Raw genomic sequence first — 21,111 nt, forward strand, 5'->3', positions numbered from 1 at the left:
TATAAAAGACTCCTGTCCACAGACTCAATTAATCAGTCTGACTCTAACCTCTACAACATGGGCAAGACCAAAGAGCTTTCTAAGGATGTCAGGGACAAGATCATAGACCTGCACAAGGCTGGAATGGGCTACAAAACCATAAGTAAGACGCTGGGTGAGAAGGAGACAACTGTTGGTGCAATAGTAAGAAAATGGAAGACATACAAAATGACTGTCAATCGACATCGATCTGGGGCTCCATGCAAAATCTCACCTCGTGGGGTATCCTTGATCCTGAGGAAGGTGAGAGCTCAGTCGAAAACTACACGGGGGGGACTTGTCAATGATCTCAAGGCAGCTGAGTGCCTGAGTGACAACCTCCTTCCCTCCACCAGGACATTAAAAATGGCTCGTGGCTGGGTCTTCTAGCACGACAATGACCCAAACATACAGCCAAGGCAACAAAGGAGTGGCTCAAAAAGAAGCACATTAAGGTCATGGAGTGGCCTAGCCAGTCTCCAGACCTTAATCCCATCGAAAACTTATGGAGGGAGCTGAAGATCCGAGTTTCCAAGCGACAGCCTCGAAATCTTAATGATTTACAGATGATCTGCAAAGAGGAGTGGGCCAAAATTCCATCTAACATGTGTGCAAACCTCATCATCAACTACAAAAAACGTCTCCCTGCTGTGCTTGCCAACAAGGGTTTTGCCACCAAGTATTAAGTCTTGTTTGCCAAAGGGATCAAATACTTATTTCTCTGTGAACAATGCAAATAAATATATATAATTTTGACAATGTGATTTTCTGTTTTTTTTTTTTCTATAATCTATCTCTCACTGGTAAAATTAACCTAGCCTAAAAATTCTAGACTGTTCATGTCTTTGACAGTGGGCAAACTTACAAAATCAGCAAGTGATCAAATACTTATTTCTTTCACTGTATATATAAGGGTTAACCCCTTAATGACCAGCCTATTTTAAACCTTAATGACCAAGCCATTTTTTACGTTTTTCCATCGTCGCATTCCAAGAGTTATAACCTTTTTATTTTTGCGTTGACATAGCTGTATAAGGTCTTATTTTTTGCAGGACAAGTTGTATTTTTTAATAGCACCATTTTGGGGGACATATTATTTATTGATTAACTTTTATTAACTTTTTTTTGGGGGGGAATAGAAAAAAACCTGAAATTTCGCCACTCTTTTTCGCATCTTAAATCTACGCCGTTTACCGTGTGATATAAATAACACAATAACTTTATTCAGCGGGTTGTTACGATTGCAACGATACCAAATTTGTATAGTTTTTGTATGTTTTACTACTTTTACACAGTAAAAACGCTTTTTTTTCAAAATTATTTGTTTTTGTGTCTCCATATTTGAAGAGCCGTAACGTTTTTTATTTTTTTGCCGATGCGGTTGTGTGAGGGCTTTTTTTTTTGCGGGAAGACTTGTAGTTTTTATTGGTACCATTTTGGAGTAGATGCGACTTTTTGATCACTTTTTATCACATTTTTTTAAAGTCAGGATTCACAGAAAACAGCAATTTTTCCATAGTTTTTTATAAAAAATTTTACGGCGTTCACCGTGCGCGTTAAATAATGTAATAGATTTATAGTCTGGGTCGTTACGGACGCGGCGATTCCAAATATGTGTAACTTTTTTACTTTATTTTGTTTTTTTAATAGTAAAGCATTTTGTAAGGGGAAAAGCTGGGTTTTTCATTTTTTTTCAAATTCTTTTTTTTATTAACTTTATTAAACTTTTTTTTTACTTTTTTACTAGTCCCACTAGGGGACTTTAATATGCGATTCTCCGATCGCTATTGTAATACACTGCAATACTTTTGTATTGCAGTGTATTACTGCCTGTCCGTTTAAAACGGACAGGCATCTGCTAGGTCATGCCTCCGGCATGATCTAGCAGGCATTCGCACCAAGGCAGACCTGGGGGCCTTTATTAGGCCCCCGGCTGCCATTAGAGACACAGACACTCGGCGATCGTATCGCCGGGTGTCGTTGGGAGAGAGAGGGAGCTCCCTCCCTCTCTCCAAAACCACTCAGATGCGGTGCACGCTATTGTGCACCGCATCAGAGGGGTTAAACGGGTGAGATCGATACTAATATCGATCTCACACGGCAGAGCAGGGACGCCCCCAGCTGCCTCTGGCAGCTGAGAGCAGGGAGATTTGACGCTCCCTGCTCTGTTTACTTTATCCTGATGCAGTGCCGTAAAAAGGCATATGCATCAGAATAAAGCCCGTTAGTGGCCGCCGTTAAAAGGCGTATTGGCGGTCACTAACGGGTTAAACCTATCCAAGCAATTCTGAGATTGTTTTCTCGTGACACATTGGGCTTCATGTTCGTGGTAAAATTTGATCGATATATTCAGTGTTTATTGGTGAAAAATTGCAAAATTTAGAGAAAACTTTGAAAAATAGCATTTTTCAGAATCTAAATGCATCTGCATGTAAAACACGGTTATACCACCCAAAATAGTTACTAGTTCACATTTCCCATATGTCTACTTTAGAGCTGCATAGTTTTTTTTAACATTCTTTTATTTTTCTTGGACGTTTCAAGGCTTAGAACATAAACAGCAACTTCTCATATTTTTAAGAAAATTTCAAAATAATTTTTTTGAAGGTACCTGTTCAGTTCTGAAGTGGCTTTGAGGGGCCTATGTATTAGAAACCCCCATAAAACACCCTATTTAAAAAGCTAGACCCCATCAGACTGACTCCAGTTGCCTTAACTCCTAAGTCATCACCCCTATAACCTTTTATTGCCCCGGCTTATCTTAATGATGTATCACCTCCTGTACCAATTGTCTTTGTGTAACATCTAAATGTTGTGCTTTTTTCGAAGTCATTCATTTGTAAACTGCCTGAAGAAGGAGCCTCTGTGCTCTGAAAGCTTGCATATAGAACTTTTATGGTTAGCCAATAAAGGTATCATACCTACTATACTTTTGCCTTTTTTGACACAAAGGTATTTAACATTGCACATTTCCAATAAGATGTAATTTTTGATCAAAATGTCTTATTTTCACATGGGAACAAAATACCCCATTTTGTTGCCCAATTTGTCCTTAGTGCGGCAATACCCCATTTGTGGTGATAAACTGCCGTTTGGGCCCATGGCAGGACTACTGAAGATTTTCTGGTGCTAAGTCATGTATGCAGAAGCCCCTGAGGTACCAGTACAGTTGAAACCCTCGAGAAGTGACCCCATTTTAAAAACTACACCCCTTAAGACATTCATCTAGAGGTGTAGTGAGCATTTTGACCCTACAGGTACTGTGTAAAAGATAATGCGCAGCAGATGGTGCAGAGTGAGCGTTGCAATTTTATATATATATATATATATATATATATATATATATATAGCATGTCAGTGTCCGATATAGTGTGCCCAGCATGTGCCATCAGAGATATATATCCCATAAGCTGTAATGTGGGTTCTCCCGGGTACGGCAATACCTTACATGTGGCTGTTATCAGCTGCCTGGGCACACGGCAGGGCTCAGAAGGGTAAGATGAGGGGGATAAGCTGTGCGGAGTGCATCAGGGTAAATTAAAAATTAAGGGATGTATGATAAATTCGAAAACAATCTTTCATACAGAGCCCTGGTTTTTCGGGACATGTGTCGCATTGGTATATTGTTTCCCTCCTTATCCCCCTCTTTTGAGCAGACTCTGAACCTCTTTTGACTTTTTCCCTTCTTGCCAGTTTGGGGAACTTCTCCTGGAAAGTGTTGCCCTGGTACGATGCGTGTGGCCTCGCTTCCAGAAGTGCTGGGTGCTCCCTCTTCTTGGTCCCTAAAGATTAGGTTCTTGATAACCACCTCTTGATATTCCAGGAAAGTTCACCTCTGGCCTGCACATCGGCGTAGCACGTACGCATTGTACAATGCCATCTGTATGATGTGCACGGCCAGCTTCTTATACTACACCCTCGATTTCCGCATGGCGCTGTAGGGCTTCAGGACTTGATCTGACAAGTCAACCCCTCCCATGTACCTATTGTAGTCCAGGATGCAGTCTGGTTTGGGGGTCTCTGTACTGGTACCTCGTACAGGTACATGGGTACTGGTGTGGCCATGTATTGTTGGGGGCTGAATACTGCTGTCCTTCCCTTCATATATCCTAAATTTGTACGTATACCCTGATGCACTCTCGCACAGCTTATCCATCTTCACGCCATACCTTGCCCTCTTACTCGGCAGGTACTGGCGGAATTGAAACCTCCCTTTAAAATGTACCAGCGACTCATCAATAGAAATACACTTCTCGGGGGTTTATCCTTGGGCAAACCGGGCACTGAAATAGTCTAAAAGGGGTCTCAGTTTGTACAAATGGTCAAAACTGGGGTCATCTCAAGGTGGGCACTGCTCATTATCCGTATAATGTAAGCAAAGTATTGCCTCATAACGCATCCTGGACATGGCTATATGGTACATCGGGGTGTGGTATAAGATGTCCGTGCTCCAGTAGGTCCTAATGGATGGCTTTTTCAGAAGCCCCATGTTCAAGTGAAGTCCCCAAACTTGCCCAACTCTGCTGCATCTACAGGGGTCCACCTGTGGGATTGGGCATAAAATGATGTGGGGTTCTTAGTAATATACTGTTGGGCATATAAATTAGTCTGGGAGACCATAAGCTCTATAAAGTCATCAGTGAAGAAGAACTTGAAAAAGTCTATTTCACTGAGCCCTGCTGTATTAAATTTTATCCCTGAGCTGCCCGTGTATTCTGGGATTTGGGGCTCATAAATGTCTGGTGTGGGGGTCCAAATGGGGTCACTTCGCTCGGGGGCTTGAACTGCGGCGGGGTCATTTCGCTCGGGGGCTTCAACTGTAGTGCTGGTCCTGGGGCGTCTCCTAGGGGGTTCCTCTTCTTCATCGCTGGATGAGGAGGTGGATAAATAAAACAGTCTCACCATCCGATGACTCTGTGTCGTAGGCAAGAAATGCATATGCCTCTTCGGCACTAAATGTCCGTTGGGACATGTTTGATTGCTTCCCTAACTAGGAGCAATAGGCCGCTACCTAAAACAGCCCAAAAATTGGTGTTTTTATAGAATGAGTGTGCTTCCCTGAGCCTAAACCTAACAAGGGTGAGGGTTCCTAACACTAAACCTAACTAGATTTTATTTGAACTTCCCTGAGACTAAATCTAACTACGGCGACTATTCCCTGACACTAAACCTAACTAGATTATTCCGAGCTTCCCTAACACTAAACCTAACTACGGTGACGGGTGCCTGACACTAAACCTATCTAGATTATTCCGAGCTGATGGACCCGACACTAGATCTAACTACAGTGACGTTAAATTCCCTGACGCTATACCTAACTACGCTTTTTGACGGTTCCCTGACACTAACTAACCCTAATACTAAACTAACCAGTTAAATTGTCTAAATTAACAGGTTGTTTTTTTTTAATTTTTATATATTTTTTTGTTTTATAGGTTTTAAAAATAAAAAATAATCCCCAGGGACCAAGAAATTGGTCCTGAAGACTAAGAAGTGGTCAGTGATAGGAGATCACTGACCAAAAACGTGGGGGGAACACAAGGAGGAAGGGTACAGGACTGGGTAGAGGATGGGAGAGGTGGGATGCCGAAAAAAGTTGTTTTTTGGACTTTTTTTTTTTTTTTTTTTTTTACTTGCTCTTCTCTCTCCCTCTTCTCACAACTGCTCTGAATGCCTCGCTATCTCCAACAGAGGCGTTCAGGGCGGGTGCGGCAGGATGTGATATCAGGGAGAGGAAGTGAAGAGACCGATCGCCACTATTGGACAGTTACTCACTGACTGACCAATAGTGGAGATCGTGGAGGCGGGACAATCGCGACAGGTCCCGGCGTATTGAGCTGTGATAGCCTGCTGTTAGAAACAGCTGCTGTCACAGCTCGTGCACGCGCCGGTGGAAAATGGCGATGCATTTTCCCTGCGACCTAATATTCCGTCGACGAGCGCAAACGGGGCGGTCAGTGCAATGGAATAATACGTCGCTGAGCGCGAAGGGGTTAAAGTGCCAGCACGTGCATGAAAATCATCATCATCAACTCACATGATGTCCCCGCCCTTCTGATCCTCGCCTCAGCGGTGTTGTTGTTTCCCAAAGTCTGTCTTGCAAATGGTCTCCTACGTTTCTTCCAGCTTCGCAGTCTTCCCCTTTCCTGTATCCTGTTTCCCGTGCTATCCAGTACTATCCTGATCTACTGCCCTGCTGAGCTGTTGTCGTGCTGTGCTGCATTTCCACACCTGCTCTGCTACTCCACGCCTGATGTCTACCTGCTGCCTGGTCCCAGCCGAGCCTGCCTTGCTACTGTCTACATTGCCTCAGGTAACCTTTCTGGACTATATACTATGTACCATACTTGTTTGGCTATGCGGTACTACCCAGTGGGTTCACACCCCGCATCTTGTCAGTACGCTTAGGCTATGGACCCCGCTGGTCAATTTAAGGGCATGTCACCCTCCCAAGTCATGCAGGCGGACCTGCAGGATCTCCGAGCAAGACAGGATCAACTTCTTGTGGCAGTGGACTCCATGGCGCAGCAGCTAGGGGCGCTAGCTGCTTCCCTTCCTGTTTCTATGCAAGCTCCTCCGACCTACCCTCCTGCTACACCTACTGGCGGTTCTGGTTCGGATCCTCGGTTCTCGCTGCCATTACCTTCTCGGTTCCATGGAGACGCAAGTACGTGCAGGGGATTTCTGAACCAATGCTATATCCATTTTACCCTGCACGCCTGAGCATTTCCGTCGGACGGAACCAAGGTCGCCTTCATCGTGTCTCTACTTGCTGGCAAGGCCCTGGTATGGGCGAACCCAATCTGTGAACATCAGGGACCTGAGACACAAGACATCCAGGGGTTCGTGCGGTTGTTCCGTACTGTTTTTGAGAAGCCAGAATGAGTCTCGTCAGCAGCCACTGCTATCTTCAACCTGCCCGAAGAGGACACCTCCGTGGGCGAATACACCATCCAGTTCCGGACCCTGGCAGGAGAGCTCTCCTATAACAATGAGGCCTTGGTAGCATCCTTCTGGCATGGCCTATCGCCCGAGATCAAGGACGAACTTGCTGCCCGAGATCTACCACCTGCCTTGGACGACCTGATTCTGCTAGCTACCCAGGTGGATATAAGGCTCAGGGACAGATCTCATGAGGTTCGACAGGAGAGACAGCTTCCTAGATAGGCGCCCAACTTCCAGCAACCCCTCTTGTCGCCCTCTACTGCCTTGCCCGAGGCTCTGATGCAGGTGGATCGCCTAAAATTGTCTGTACAAGAGAAACAGCGCAGGCACACCTCTGGACTCTATATTGCGGCCTTGCTGGCCATCTCATGCGTCTGTGTCCCCAAAAGCCAAAAAACCCCAACACCTAGGTTTGGTTGGAGATACAACCCTGGGCGCCACTGCATTTAATCGTGAACTCTCCTCCAAACTGTTTAATCCCGTGACCATCATTGTTGGCGAGAAACCCCATCTGGTCTCTGCCTACCTGGACTTTGGCTCTGCAGCTAATTTCATCTGTCAAGACCTTCTCCAGAACATTCTCCAGTTGCCCACTGTCCATCTGTAAAGGCCGTTGATTGTCGCCTCGGTATATGGACTGCCATTGCCTGACCCAGTTTTGTCTGTGACCAGCCATTGAGACTTCAAGTGGGAGCTCTTCACACTGAGCTCATCTCCCTGTTTTTCCTGCTCAAGGCCGTCAACCCCGTGCTGCTGGGTTTGCCTTGGCTCAGTTTGCACGCCCCAGTCCTGGATTTGAACTCTGGAGAGGTTCTCCAGTGGGGTCCCAAGTGTCTCGACCGCTGTCTGGGTCATATCCATTCACCGCAGTCTTCGCCGCATCAGTCATTGGCAGGGTTGCCTTCTTGTTACTCTATGTTCTCTGATATCTTCAATAAAAGGGAAGCGGAGACCTTTCCGCCACATCGAGCATATGATTGTCCGACGGACTTGGTTCCTGATTCATCTCCTCCTTGCAGTAGAGTATACCCTATCTCCCTGCCAGAGACTCAGTCTATGTCGACCTACATCAAGGAGAATCTGGAGATGGGCTTCATTCGTCCTCATCCCTGGCCGGAGCTGGGTTCTTCTTTATCAAGAAGAAGGATGGATCCCTCTGACCCTGCATTGACTACCGGGCCTCAATCGGATCACTGTGAAGAACAGGTACCCATTGCCTTTGATTTTGGAACTGTTTGATCGCATACGGGGGGCAAAAAATGTTTCTAAACTGGACTTGCGGGGAGCCTACAACCTGATTCGGATTTGTCAGGGTGATGAGTGGAAGACCGCATATAATACACGTGATGGGTACTATGAATACCTAGTTATACCCTTCGGCCTGTGTATCGCCCCCGCAGTGTTTCAAGAATTTGTCAATGACATTTTTCGTGATCTCCTCTATGTCCGTGTTGGGGTGTATCTCGATGACATTTAGATTTTTTTCCTCAGATCCGGAGTTATGTCCGCCAGGTGTTGCTTCGTTTAAGGAAGAATCATCTTTGTGCCAAGCTGGAGAAGTGCATGTTTGAGAAAAGATCTCTTCCCTTCCTGGGTTATATCATCTCCGATCATGGCCTCAAGATGGACCCTGAGAAGGTAAAAGCTATCCTGGAGTGGCCACGTCCCCAAGGCTTAAGGGCCATACAACGCTGCCTGGGATTTGCCAACTTCTACCGGCTGTTCATTCCCAAGTTCTCGTCATTGACAGCCTTCATCTCTACCCTCACAAAAAAGGGTATGAATGCCAAAATGTGGACTCCGAAGGTAGAAGCCACATTTGAGACCTTAAAAAAAGCCTTTATGTCAGCCTCTATTCTTCACCATCCTGATGTGTCCCTACAGTTTTCTTTAGAGGTGGACGCTTCCTCTGTTGGTACAAGTGCACTGTTGTTCCAGAGAGGTTCTAAAGGCAAGACTGTGGAATGTGGCTACTATTCCAAACTGTTTTCTTCCGCAGAGCGCAACTACTCGATTGGGGATCGGGAGTTACTGGCCATCAAGCTGGCCCTGCAGGAGTGGAGACATCCTGGTCTTCATGGATCACAGGAATCTGACCTATTTACGGCTCAACGGTTGAACCCTCGTCAGGCCAGGTGGTCGTTGTTCTTTGCTCCGTTCTGGTTCGAACTCCACTACCGACCTGCCGACAAGAATGTGAGGGCCAATGCTTTGTCTAGGTCATTTGAAACAGAGGACACTGTGGAGTCCCCACAGAATATTATCGACCCTTCCTGCATCTATTCTGTTAACCCTCTGCAGGTTAGTGACATTCCTCCAGGAAGAACTTTTGTACGTCTGGCAGACAGAGGAAGAATCCTTTGCTGGGGGTCACAGTTCCAAGCTGGCAGTTCACGCGGGTGCCCGCAAGACCCAAGACCTAATCGTCCATCAGTTCTGGTGGCCCATGCTGCCCAAAGATGTCACAGACTTTGTCTCCTCCAGTACGGTGTGTGCAGCAAACAAAGTTGCCCACTACAGACCAGCCAGTCTGCTCCAACCACTTCCTGTGCCCGATGCCCCCTGAGGACAAGTTGCTATGGACTTTATCACAGATCTGCCTCTCTCTGCGGGATGCAGTGTGATTTGGGTGCTGGTGGATTGGTTCTCTAAAATGGCTTATTTTGTTCCCCTAACTGGTCTGCCTTCTGCTGCTCAACTGGCTGACCTCTTCATACAACACATCTTCCGTCTGCACGGCTTGCCTCTGCAATTTGTCTCGGATCGAGGGGTCCAGTTCACCTCAATGTTTTGGAGAGCACTCTGCGGCCTCCTCAGTGTAAATTTGGACTTCTCTTCGGCCTATCATCCCCAGTCCAATGGGAAAGTCGAGAGGATTAACCAAATTATATAGAACTATCTACGTCACTTTGTTTCCAGACGACATGATGACTGGGTGCAGCTGCTCCCGTGGGCATAATTCTCCTATAATAACCATACTAGTGAGTCCACCACCTCCAGCCCGTTCTTCATAGTCTACGGCCAACATCCTCGAATACCTTTTCCCGTCTCTACTATGTCCCTGGTGCCTGCAGCTGACTCGACCTTCAGGGACTTTCTGCAATATGGCAACAGACCCGATCTTCTATTCTGCTGGCAGTTGACCGCATGAAGAAAATAGCAGATACTAAAAGACGGGATCCTCCTCAGTTTCTTCCAGGTACGAAGGTCTGGTTGTTCTCAAAGAATATCCGGCTGAGGGTGCCGTCCTGCAAATTTTCTCCCAGGTTCCTCGGACCCTTTAAGATCCTGCTACAAATTAACCTGGTCTCTTACAAACTGCGGCTGCCTCCTACCCTCAAGATCCCTAACTCCTTCCATGTCTCCTTGCTGAAGCCCGTGGTCCGGAACCGCTACTCTAGGACTCCTAGTTCCGCAGTGGCTCCTCAGGGACTTTTGAGGTAAGGGAGATTTTAGCCACCAAGAAGGTGGGAGGAAGGACGTTTTATTTGGTGGATTGGAGGGGATTCGGTCCAGAAGAGAGGTCTTGGGAGCCAGAGGAGAACATCGATGCCCCTGTCCTCATGAGGAAGTTTCTCTCTCGCGCTGGCCCCAAGAAGAGGGGGCGTAAGAGGGGGGATACTGTAACGTCTATGGCCACGGTCCGTCGTTCTAACTTACCCCTCGACGACCGCGGCCATCCTGCTGCTCTGCTGCGTCGTCACTCACTTCCGGGTATCGAGACTGTCTCCCGGAGGGTGCGCCCGCGCTCATGCCCGCTCTTAAAGGCACATGAAAATCATCATCATCAACTCACATGATGTTCTGGACTATAAGGCCACCGCCCTTCTGATCCTCGCGTGAGCATTGTTGTTGTTTTGTTGTTGTTTCCCAAAGTCTGCCTTGCAAATGGTCTCCTAAGTGTCTTCCAGCTTCCCAGTGTTCCTGTATCCTGCGCTATCCAGTACTATTCTGATCTACTTCTGTGCTGAGCTGTTGTTGTGCTGTGCTGCATTTCCATGCCTGCTCTGCTACTCCACGCCTGATGTCTACCTGCTGCCTGGTCCCAGCCGAGCCTGCCTTGCTACTGTCTACATTGCCTCAGGTAACCTTTCTGGACTATAGACTCTGTATCATACCTGTTTGGCCAGCTGCCATCCCGCTTCGCAGAACGGCCCAGTGGGTTCACACCCCGCAACGTGACAGTAAGTAAACCCGACGGTCCGCAGCCATGGATGCTACACCACCACATGGATCTGAAATTAAACATCTGAGATGCAATTGAAGTGTAGAATTCCACATTTAATTCAAGGGGTTGAACAAATATATCCTGTGAAACGTTTAGGAATTGCAACCATTTTTCTACACAGCCTCCTCATTTCAGGGGCTCAAATGTATTTGGACAAATTAACATTACCATAAATATGTTTGTTTTTTTAAATACTTCGTAAAGAATCCTTTGCAGGCAAGTCTGGAACCCATGGACATCAGCAAATGCTGGGTTTCCTCCTTTTTGATGCTTTGCCAGGCCTTTACTGCAGCGGTCTTCAGTTGTTGTTTGTTTGTGGGTCTTTCTGCCTTAAGTTTTGTCTTAACCCCTACCCGCACGAGTCAGTAACTATACGTCTTCGCGGGAGGTTACTTCCCGCATGAGGACATAAAGTTACTGAGTTGTTCCCGGAGCACACTGTCGGCGACAGTGTGCTCCAGGAAGTCAGCTGTAGCCGACACTCCATTCTTGCCGGCCAGCGGTCCTTTGCCGATGATTTCGGCGAATTAATCTCTTAAACGGGGCGATCGGTTGCGATCGCCGCATTTTAGGGGTTTCTAGTATATCAGTAGACCCCAGTCTGAAATTGTAGGGTTTTCCGATAGTTAGAATGGCAAATGGAAGCCAAACAATGGCCTCCGTGCCTGCCATGGACGGAAGCCCATCAGGACAAACCTCCGGCTGGTCCTGATAGGCTCCCTGTCAGAGTGACAGGAAGTCACTGTGTCATTCCCGATGCACACTGTCGGCGACAAGGTGTGCATCAGGAACCGGGAGGTCAGCTGTCCCCGACAGCTGACACTCCAGTGTTGCCGATCAGCGGCTCATCGCCGCTGATTTCGGCAATTAACACCTTAAATGCGGCGATCGATTGTAGCACATGGGCAGCCCCCATGCCATTGTGGGGGTTGCTGATGCTTGTGATGGCATCCAGAGTCCAGGCAACGGCCCCCGAGTCTGCCATGTATGGAAGCCTATGAGGACCAGCCTCTGGTGGGTTCTCGTAGACTTACTGTCAGAGTGACTGTGACGTCACACTGACAGTTGGAATACATTACACTACCTAGGTAGTGTAATGTATTATAGCAGCGATCAGAGCTGCACGTAAAAAAATAAAGTGTAAAAATTAAAAAAAAAAAAAATGTTTTAGAAAAGTGTAAAAAGAAAAGGTTATTTTTTTTCTATAAGTAGTCATTTATTATAGGAACAAAATGAAATAATTAAAAAAAAAAAAGTACACATATTTGGTATCACCGCGTTCATAATGACCCAAACTATGTTATTTTTCCCGCACGGTTAACGGCGCAAACAAAATAAATTTAAAACTATGCCAGCATCTCTATTTTTTGGTCACCACCCCTCCCAAGATATAGAATAAAAAGTGATCAAAAAGTCGCATGTACTACAAAATAGTACCAATAAAAACTACGGGTTGTAGTAAAAAACAAAACCTCCCACAGCTTTTTTGACTAAAAAATAAAAAAGTTTTGGCTCTCAGAATATGGTGACAAAGAAAATAAATTATTTTATAGAAAAATTATTTTATTGTGCAAACGCTGCAAAACATAAAAAATAACTGTTCTTTGGTCTCCTTAGCTCTAAAAATTTTTTAATAAAAAGTGATCAAGAGGTTGTATGTACCATAAAATGGTACCAATAAAAGTTACAGCTGGTCCCGCCAAAAATAAGCCCTAACACTGCTCAATTGACCAAAAAAGAAAAAAGTTATGCATCTCAGAATGTGATGATACAAAAATGTTTTTATTTTTTAACAAATAGTATTTTCTTTATAAAAGTAGTAAAATATAAAAAAAATTGTTAGAAGAATTTTTTGTATCTATCAATGAGATTCAAGGAGTCACCGGAACAAATTGAAGTATTGCGGCCTTTTATTCTCGTTAACGACATCAGATCAAGTCAGATTAAGTCATCTTTCAGCCTCTGTCTGCCGAGTTTTTATACATATTCTGAGAATAACATGTCTGGACTAGTTCTTATTACATTTTGCTTCATATATCACAATTGACAACTAATTTTTAGTTTTAGTTTTTACACCTACCCCCGTTCTCACAGAGTCTTTTACATAAGTTACCGCCCCCAAATTAGCTCACTTCCGGTTTTGTGTTGACCTACTTCCAATCGCCAGATTTGATTGACACTTACGTCATCCAATCCCTGTGGTTTTTACACCTACTTCTTTCGTCACTGATTCTTTTATAACATTTCTTATTGGATATGGGGAGTGTCTGGCCCAAACTAGTTCACTTCCGGGTTTCACGATCATACCAACCATGCCTCAGGTAAATCCAATTAACTAGTTCCCGACCGCTGGATGTGTTTTTACGGCCAGCGGTCAGGGTCCTTAAAACCTGAGCCATAGACTTTTTACGGCTCGGGTTTTAACTTGCTGCCCGAGCGATCGGGCAGCTGAATGTCGGGTCTCCGGTTGTCAGTGTCTGCAGGGGACCCTGAGGAGAGGATAGAAGCAGCTTTTGCTGCTTCTGTCTTCTCCGATCTCTTTTACACAGCGCTCAATGAACCATGGCCGCGCCGCTGTCTCTATTCATCCCGGTGTTCATGTGACTGGTCACATGATCGCCGGGTGCCGTTACTGACAGACTTCTGCTGGGTCTAACTAAACCCAGCACAGCCCTATTAGTGACAATCGTCACTATGAGAGGGCTGATTTCCCCTGTAACTGGGGATGCTGTGCAGCTCCAGTTACAGTGGAAAAGATGGTGTAAAAGAAAGAAAAAAAATATATAGGCTTTTTTGACCTTTGAGGGACAGACCATAGTAATAAAAAAATAGTAAAGTAAAAAAAAATAAAATAATAAATACACATAAAATACCCATGCCCAAAAAAAAGTTCCTCCCCGCCAATCATTGTTATTGAAGTAAGAGAAAAAACGGGATAAACGGCGCTGCTTATAAAGGTACGGTTTATTAGAAGGATGCTACGCGTTTCGGCGCCGGACCGGCGTCTTCGATGCCTGATGAAGACGCCGGTCCTGCGCCGAAACGCGTAGCATCCTTCTAATAAACCGTACCTTTATAAGCAGCGCCGTTTATCCCGTTTTTTCTCTTACTTCAATAATACTTTGGCATCTCCACGGGGATTGCGTCTGGGATTAGCAGCAGCTATTGATACAAATTACATGCCGGTAATTTGCCACTGAACAGGTGAGCATTTATGTACCGTTTTTTTGCTCCTTATACTATTGATCACGCTACTTGGCGCCGTGTCTCCCTTTTTGCTTTTTTTCCTAGTGCCAATCATTGTTGTAACGCTAGCGCTGACCCAATTACCCTAATATAGACATGTAATATATTAAAATTTACGGTAGACAATGACGATCACAAGTAAAAGGTCTATTTTAGGGTAAAACTATGTTATTACCAAAAAAATAGCTGAAACGTAAAAAGCTTATTTTTGTACTATTATTTTCAAACTTTATGAATAAAAATTCTAAAATAGCAAAAAGAATGTGTATAAAAACGATAAAAATAGAAACCTGCATTGTCTATAGAAAAAACATCGCAAAAATCACGTAGTTAGCCCAACAAATAAAAAAGTTATAGCCATTTAACTAACACGTGCTAAAAAGGGCTAAACGGTGTCTGGTCCTGAAGGCTTAAAATAGCCCGGTCCTGAACCGGTTAAACTAAGATTTGTAGACATATATATACACCTTATCTTGTCAAAAAGCCTTCATCCTTTTCCCCCTGACGAAGCCTGGTGGCGAAACGCGTTGGGTGTAAGTGGGCTCCTGGCACATCGCTACTCTTTACTCCATTGTATATCTGCATGGTCTGTCAACTTCTATTCTATTATTGTTGGCTACCTTGCCAGTTCTGTCTATCGATTCTGATGGTCTATTTCACAGTTGTTTATTTTTGTTATGTGACTCACCATGGCTGTTTATTTACAATGTATTTCTGTATGGTATAGATGTTATGGCCAGTAGCCCACCCAGTATTTTCTTTACTGTGAGGACTTACATTTTGATCTATTTTTGATGCTATTAAAGGGAATGTGACGCTAGAAAAAAATGTATTTTTTTTTAGTTAAACAATTAGTGTATAGGTGATTAAACATTGTTCTAATTTTTTTAACGAGTCAGTAAATATTATAAATTAGATTCTAATTTATATATTTCCCAGTGCTGGTCACTAGATGGAGCAATTCCCAAAATTGCAGCATTGCATGTGGTAAAGCAACCACATTGCTTTATGCTGCAAATTTTGAGAAAACTCACTCGCTCTAGTGAGCTCTCAGAATCCCCCCCTCCTTTATCCTGGCTAGTGCCGGGAGAAACGAGGGGATTGAACGGTCAAACCTCCTACACTGTGTGTCGCCATTTTTTGAGCTAACAAACAGTGTAGTAGGTTTACATACACTAGTAAACACACAGTAAAACACTTACATACACAGAAATAACTTACCTGCTCCAGTCGCCGCCGCTCCCTCCGGTCCGTCCGCTACCGCGGCTCCAAGTGCACAAGTCCGGAAGCCGCGACCGGAAGTAGTATTCTTACTGTCCGGCCGCGACTTCCGGTCTACAGGAAAATGGCGCCGGACGGCGCACAGTTCAACTTGGACTGTGTGGGAGCGGCGCATGCGCCGTTCCCACACAGACGGCGTACAGCATAGTGGATGGAACGGGTCCCGTTCCCATTCACTATGGGACTGTAGCTGCCGTATTCCATGTCTGTATGTGTCGTTAATCGACACATACAGAAATGGAAAAAAAAATGGCAGCCCCCATAGGGAAGAAAAAGTTCAAAAATAAAAAAAAGTAAAACACAAACACACAAATAAATATAAAAGTTTTTAATAAAACACTAAAATCAAACTGATGTAAAAAAAAATGTTTCCATGACACTGTTCCTTTAACTGTATTTTTATCATGTCTCAATAAAAACTATTTTATTTTGAAAATGTTTGGGTCATTTAACACTGATTTTCTGCATATGTGTTTAAACTATGAATTTGGTGTTTGACCAAATTATTCTATTGAGGCACTTTTTTGATGTTAAAGTAATTATAACTGTAAAACTTTTCTAACATTCCTCCCTGTTGTAAATTTATTAAGGGATGTTCTGTGACACATCCCAAACAGATTTCTTCTTTAGGTTTTCACCAATTTTTTCATACATCAGAATTTTATCATGAGGTGTTCCAAGCCATCGTATTAAGTCCTCATTTGGAATCTCTTAGTACATTGCTTTAGTAATTGAAATGTCAATGAGTCTCTGCTCTGAATTAGTCCCCTTATTCCAAAAAATGCAACAACATCCACGAGTTACAAGTATGGCTGCCACTGTTGCTAAGGAAATCAATAGACTGGATATGTGGTTACTCCATTTTCCAAACCATCCTCCAAGCCAATTAGTGAAGATGTCATTTATTCCGGAGTTTCCACAAGCTCTTCGGACAGGGAATGGAGTCCTTCCATTGCCTTGGTAATACTACCATCAGGTGCTGTATTTTCGGGAATAAAAGTACAACAGAAGATATAAACATTTTACAAACACCCCATTTTTCTGCTAGTAACATATCCAGGGCCATTCTATTTCACCATGTCATTAGAGATATAGGTCCCAACTGATCTGCAATGTCCTTTATTGCATCCTAATTAATAAATCTCAGTTGATTTTTTTTAAATATAATTAATCCAGTCGACATTCCTATTTATCGTAGACCACCAGAAAAATACAGACTAGAAGCCTGATGCAATCTGATTTCGGGCCTTAAACTCATCTGGCCCCCCTCGGGGTACTCCTACTTCATCTATGTATATTCTACGGTCAAAGGAACCTCCAGGGATAGACCACTTATAGCGATTCAGATAGCCGCTCTGAAACTCAAGAACTGAAAACAAGTGGATGTCATCAGAAGCTGAACCAGATTACAGCTTCCCTGCCACTTGGCCAGTAGCCTAGGTCTCAGCTTCCCGTCTCCACATAGCCATCAGTCCTTGCCCTTGTCTGGTTGGTAAACATATTAGAGGAGTAATTACCATTATCGGTACCAATATCTATGGTGGTTTCACAAAACTCTTCAGTGAGGTTCCCTACTTTCTTACCTCGCCCATTCCCAGAAAGCGGGTGTAGTTGCCTGGGTAAGCAACTACTAAGGGAGGGATTTCATCTCTCCCCACAGGCGGGTACCATAATTTATCACCTGGATTATATGATGCATCATAGAAAGATAACACGCATTGCAGACTTTGTGGGTTCTCCTTATCTGATAACCTGAAAGGTATAGTACCCAGATGTGGCCTAGCTTTTGCACAAGCGATACAGTTAGTCATATTATTTTGGATTGCAGTGCATCTCATCCAGGCTAACCATTCATTTTTATCACTGTAACCTGTTTCTAATGCCAATTTATCTTCATAAGTGAAGTTGGCCAGATAGACTATAAAGGATGTCTATCTTTGGGACTAAAGGACTTTCAGTTACATCCTTTTTCTTAACTTTAATAAAGAAATGCCCTATAGGGTCAGTACCAGAAACATCAGCTCCTATAGCATATAGTCCCTTATCCTTTTATTAGGATTTCAGAAGGTCAAAAATAACTAGTTACAGTTGGTGAAACTTGTACAGGGAGAGGTAAGTTTCTTCATAATAATTAACTTTTCTTTTAAAGAGGGATTAATGGCAGACATCATGTAATATCCATAATCATTATGGGCTGTGAACCATTTGGCCGAAGACCATGAAGAACATTTCCTTTTCTCTAGAGTATTTACATAGATAATACAAATATATTTATCTGAATATGCTAGTTTGTAAGAAATCCCATACCTTAGGTTGACACACCTTGGACCCCCATAGGATAGCTAAAATAACTAAAAACATTTTGCCCTGTCACCTCCCAGGCTCTGGATGTTTTCTTCGCTAAAGTTTGAGACCAGTCACTTCTAACAAATGACCACCCTTTGTAATCAGTCTTTTATAGACTAGGAGGATAGTGGCAATTCCCTAACTACCTTACAGTGTGATAAGTGTATCCAAGAGGTATGTTCAGCTATCTGTATGGCGGTAGGTGTGGTAAGCAGAACCAGACATGGTCCTTCCCAACGAGGATGATAAGTTTTTTTCTTTTTAGAACTATTATCAGGATTCGATTTCCTGGCTTCACAGGTTCAGGTTCAGGTTCAGGTACAGGGTCCCATGGAATACAATTAGAGATAGGAACTTCCTTGTTGGTTAACATTTTTGCCATATATTCAACAAATGCAAAATCAAACTCCTCATCCATCCTAGAGAATGGATTTAAATGTGGTATTACAAATGGTTCACCATACATAATTTCAAAGGGTATCACACCTGATGCTGTAGGAGTCACATGCATATTTAGGACTACTAATGGTAAACAATATACCCAATTCTTCCCAGTCTTCTTCCATTGTATTCTTGAGTTTGTTTTTTAGTATCCCATTGTCGCTGTATATTTTCTCAGGTATCCCAAACCTAGGTATTATCTCCTTTACCAATGCTTTAGCGACTGTGATTGCATCTGGGCTTGCTGTGGGGAATATTTCTAACCATATGGTAAATACATCAATAATGACTAAATAATATTTCTTCCCTATGAGTTTCGCATGAGAACCAAGGTCAAAGATAACTAACTTTAATAACATACAAAATCAGCATTAATATATTTGTCTTATAGGAACAATGTCTTTCTTATTCACTACATAAGAACAAGGTGGGGTCTCCAGACAAGATGGCTTTCTGCACAAAATGAATTAATTTAAACAGCTTCAGGAGTCTATTTAATGATCATGTAATAGCAGCATAATTGGCTATCCAACTTCTGCAGAAGTTAGTCATACCCAAAAAGGACATAATTTGTCTTTTTGTCAGAGGTTTTTGTGCTTGGAGTACTGCTGACTTTCTTCCTTCATCTAGATCAGGGGTCTCAAGCACGCGGCATGCGGCCCCTGGGGCTGTCATCTGCGGCCCGCAGAGCCGCTAGTATCGGCTCTGCTCCGAGACTCTGGAATACCCTGACATCGCTGTCCACATATGAACAGCATTGTCTGGGGCTTCCCCAGAGCCGGAGTCCCGAGCAGAGCGCTGGTGTCGGCTCTGCTCCGGGACTCTGTGGAATTCCCTGACATCGCTGCCCATATATGGACAGTGTGTCAGGGTCTTGCCCAGAGCGGAGCAGAGCGCTGGTGTCGGCTCTGCTCCTGGACTCTGTGGAATACCCTGACATCGCTGTCCACATAGGAACAGCGTTGTCTGGGGCTTCCCCAGAGCCGGAGTCCCGAGCAGAGCGCTGGTGTCGGCTCTGCTCCGGGACTCTGTGGAATTCCCCGACATCGCAGCCCATATATGGACAGTGTGTCAGGGTCTTGCCCAGAGCGGAGTCCCGGGCAGAGCGCTATTATCGGCTCTGCTCCGGGACTCTGGGGAAGCCTCTGACATCGCTGTTCATACATCGACAATGATGTCAGGGGCTTCCCCAGAGCAGGAGTCCCAGTGATATCAGGAGCACAGCTGGAGTCCCAGGAAGAGCCTACTAGCGCTCTGCCTGGGACTCCAGCTCTGGGCAAGCCCCTGACATCACTGGGGCAGCCTCTACAGAGGGCACTGGGGCAGCCTCTACAGAGGGCACTGGGGCAGCCTCTACAGAGGGCACTTTGGCAGCCTCTACAGAGGGCACTGTGGCAGCCTCTACAGAGGGCACTGTGGCAGCCTCTACAGAGGGCACTGTGGCGTTATCTACAAGTGGGTGTGTGACAGTATCTGAAGAGGACACTGCCATTATCTAGGGGTGTGTTGCATTATCTACAGAGGGCACTGTGGCCTTATCTACAGAGGGCACTGTGGCCTTATCTACAGAGGGCACTGTGGCCTTATCTACAGAGGGCACTGTGGCCTTATCTACAGAGGGCACTGTGGCCTTATCTAGGGGTGTGTTGCATTATCCACAGAGGGCACTGCGGCAGCATCCACAGAGGGCACTGCGGCAGCATCCACAGAGGGCACTGCGGTTCTATCTAAAAAGGGGCTGCCCAATCTTGACATGTGTGCTAACTGAGCCGCCGGACTGCATTTAGCGACACTTAAACTGGAAAGCGGGATTGTTGAAATAAGCACGTGGAGAAATATCTCAAATTTTAAACCTAGCGCTATTATTATAGTAATGTAGTATTATTATTCTAGTAATATAGTGTTATAGTAGTTCAAATAACTAATTGATTAACAATAATTTTGTATTGTATCAAATTTGAAAGTAATGCGGCCCGTCAACTTCCCATTTTTTCTATATGCGGCCCACTTACCCGGCCGAGTTTGAGACCCCTGATCTAGATGTTTACCGTCTAGGGCAATATGGTGTATGGAATGCCTGTGTGATGCCGAGGCTAGTTATTATATGCCCTAGTACTTCTCCTGTGAAGTGGGTTCCTCTGTCACTCTCAATTACTTCAGCGACCCGATATCGGCATATTACTTCACGGAGTATTTTCCTAGCAGTGTTTTTAGCTGTGGCTTTGGTTACTGGCTACCTCAGGCCAGTTTGAAAACACGTCAGTACATACGAGGACATATTCATATACATCTACCTTGGGTAACTGTATGTAGTCCACCTGCAGTCGCTTGAAGGAGTAATCAGGGTGAGGCATGTGCTTACTGGGTGTTTTTGTCATTTTACCGGGGTTGTGTCTGGTGCATGTCAGGCAACCCTCTACATGTCGAGCAGCTGTGTTCTGAAATCCAGGGGCAAACCAGTGTTGTATTGGTTTGCCTGCTGAAGTCAGAAAGCCTCTTGCCCGCCATATTGTGTCATAATCCTTTGCGACTCCAAAGGTGTACCTTGAGTCTGTAGACGTTCACCCTTTTACCTGTGCCCAACTTACGTGCTTCTGCGAGTGTCA

The sequence above is a fragment of the Rhinoderma darwinii genome, chromosome 12 (assembly GCF_050947455.1).
Source record: "Rhinoderma darwinii isolate aRhiDar2 chromosome 12, aRhiDar2.hap1, whole genome shotgun sequence".
Classification (NCBI taxonomy): Eukaryota; Metazoa; Chordata; class Amphibia; order Anura; family Rhinodermatidae; genus Rhinoderma; species Rhinoderma darwinii.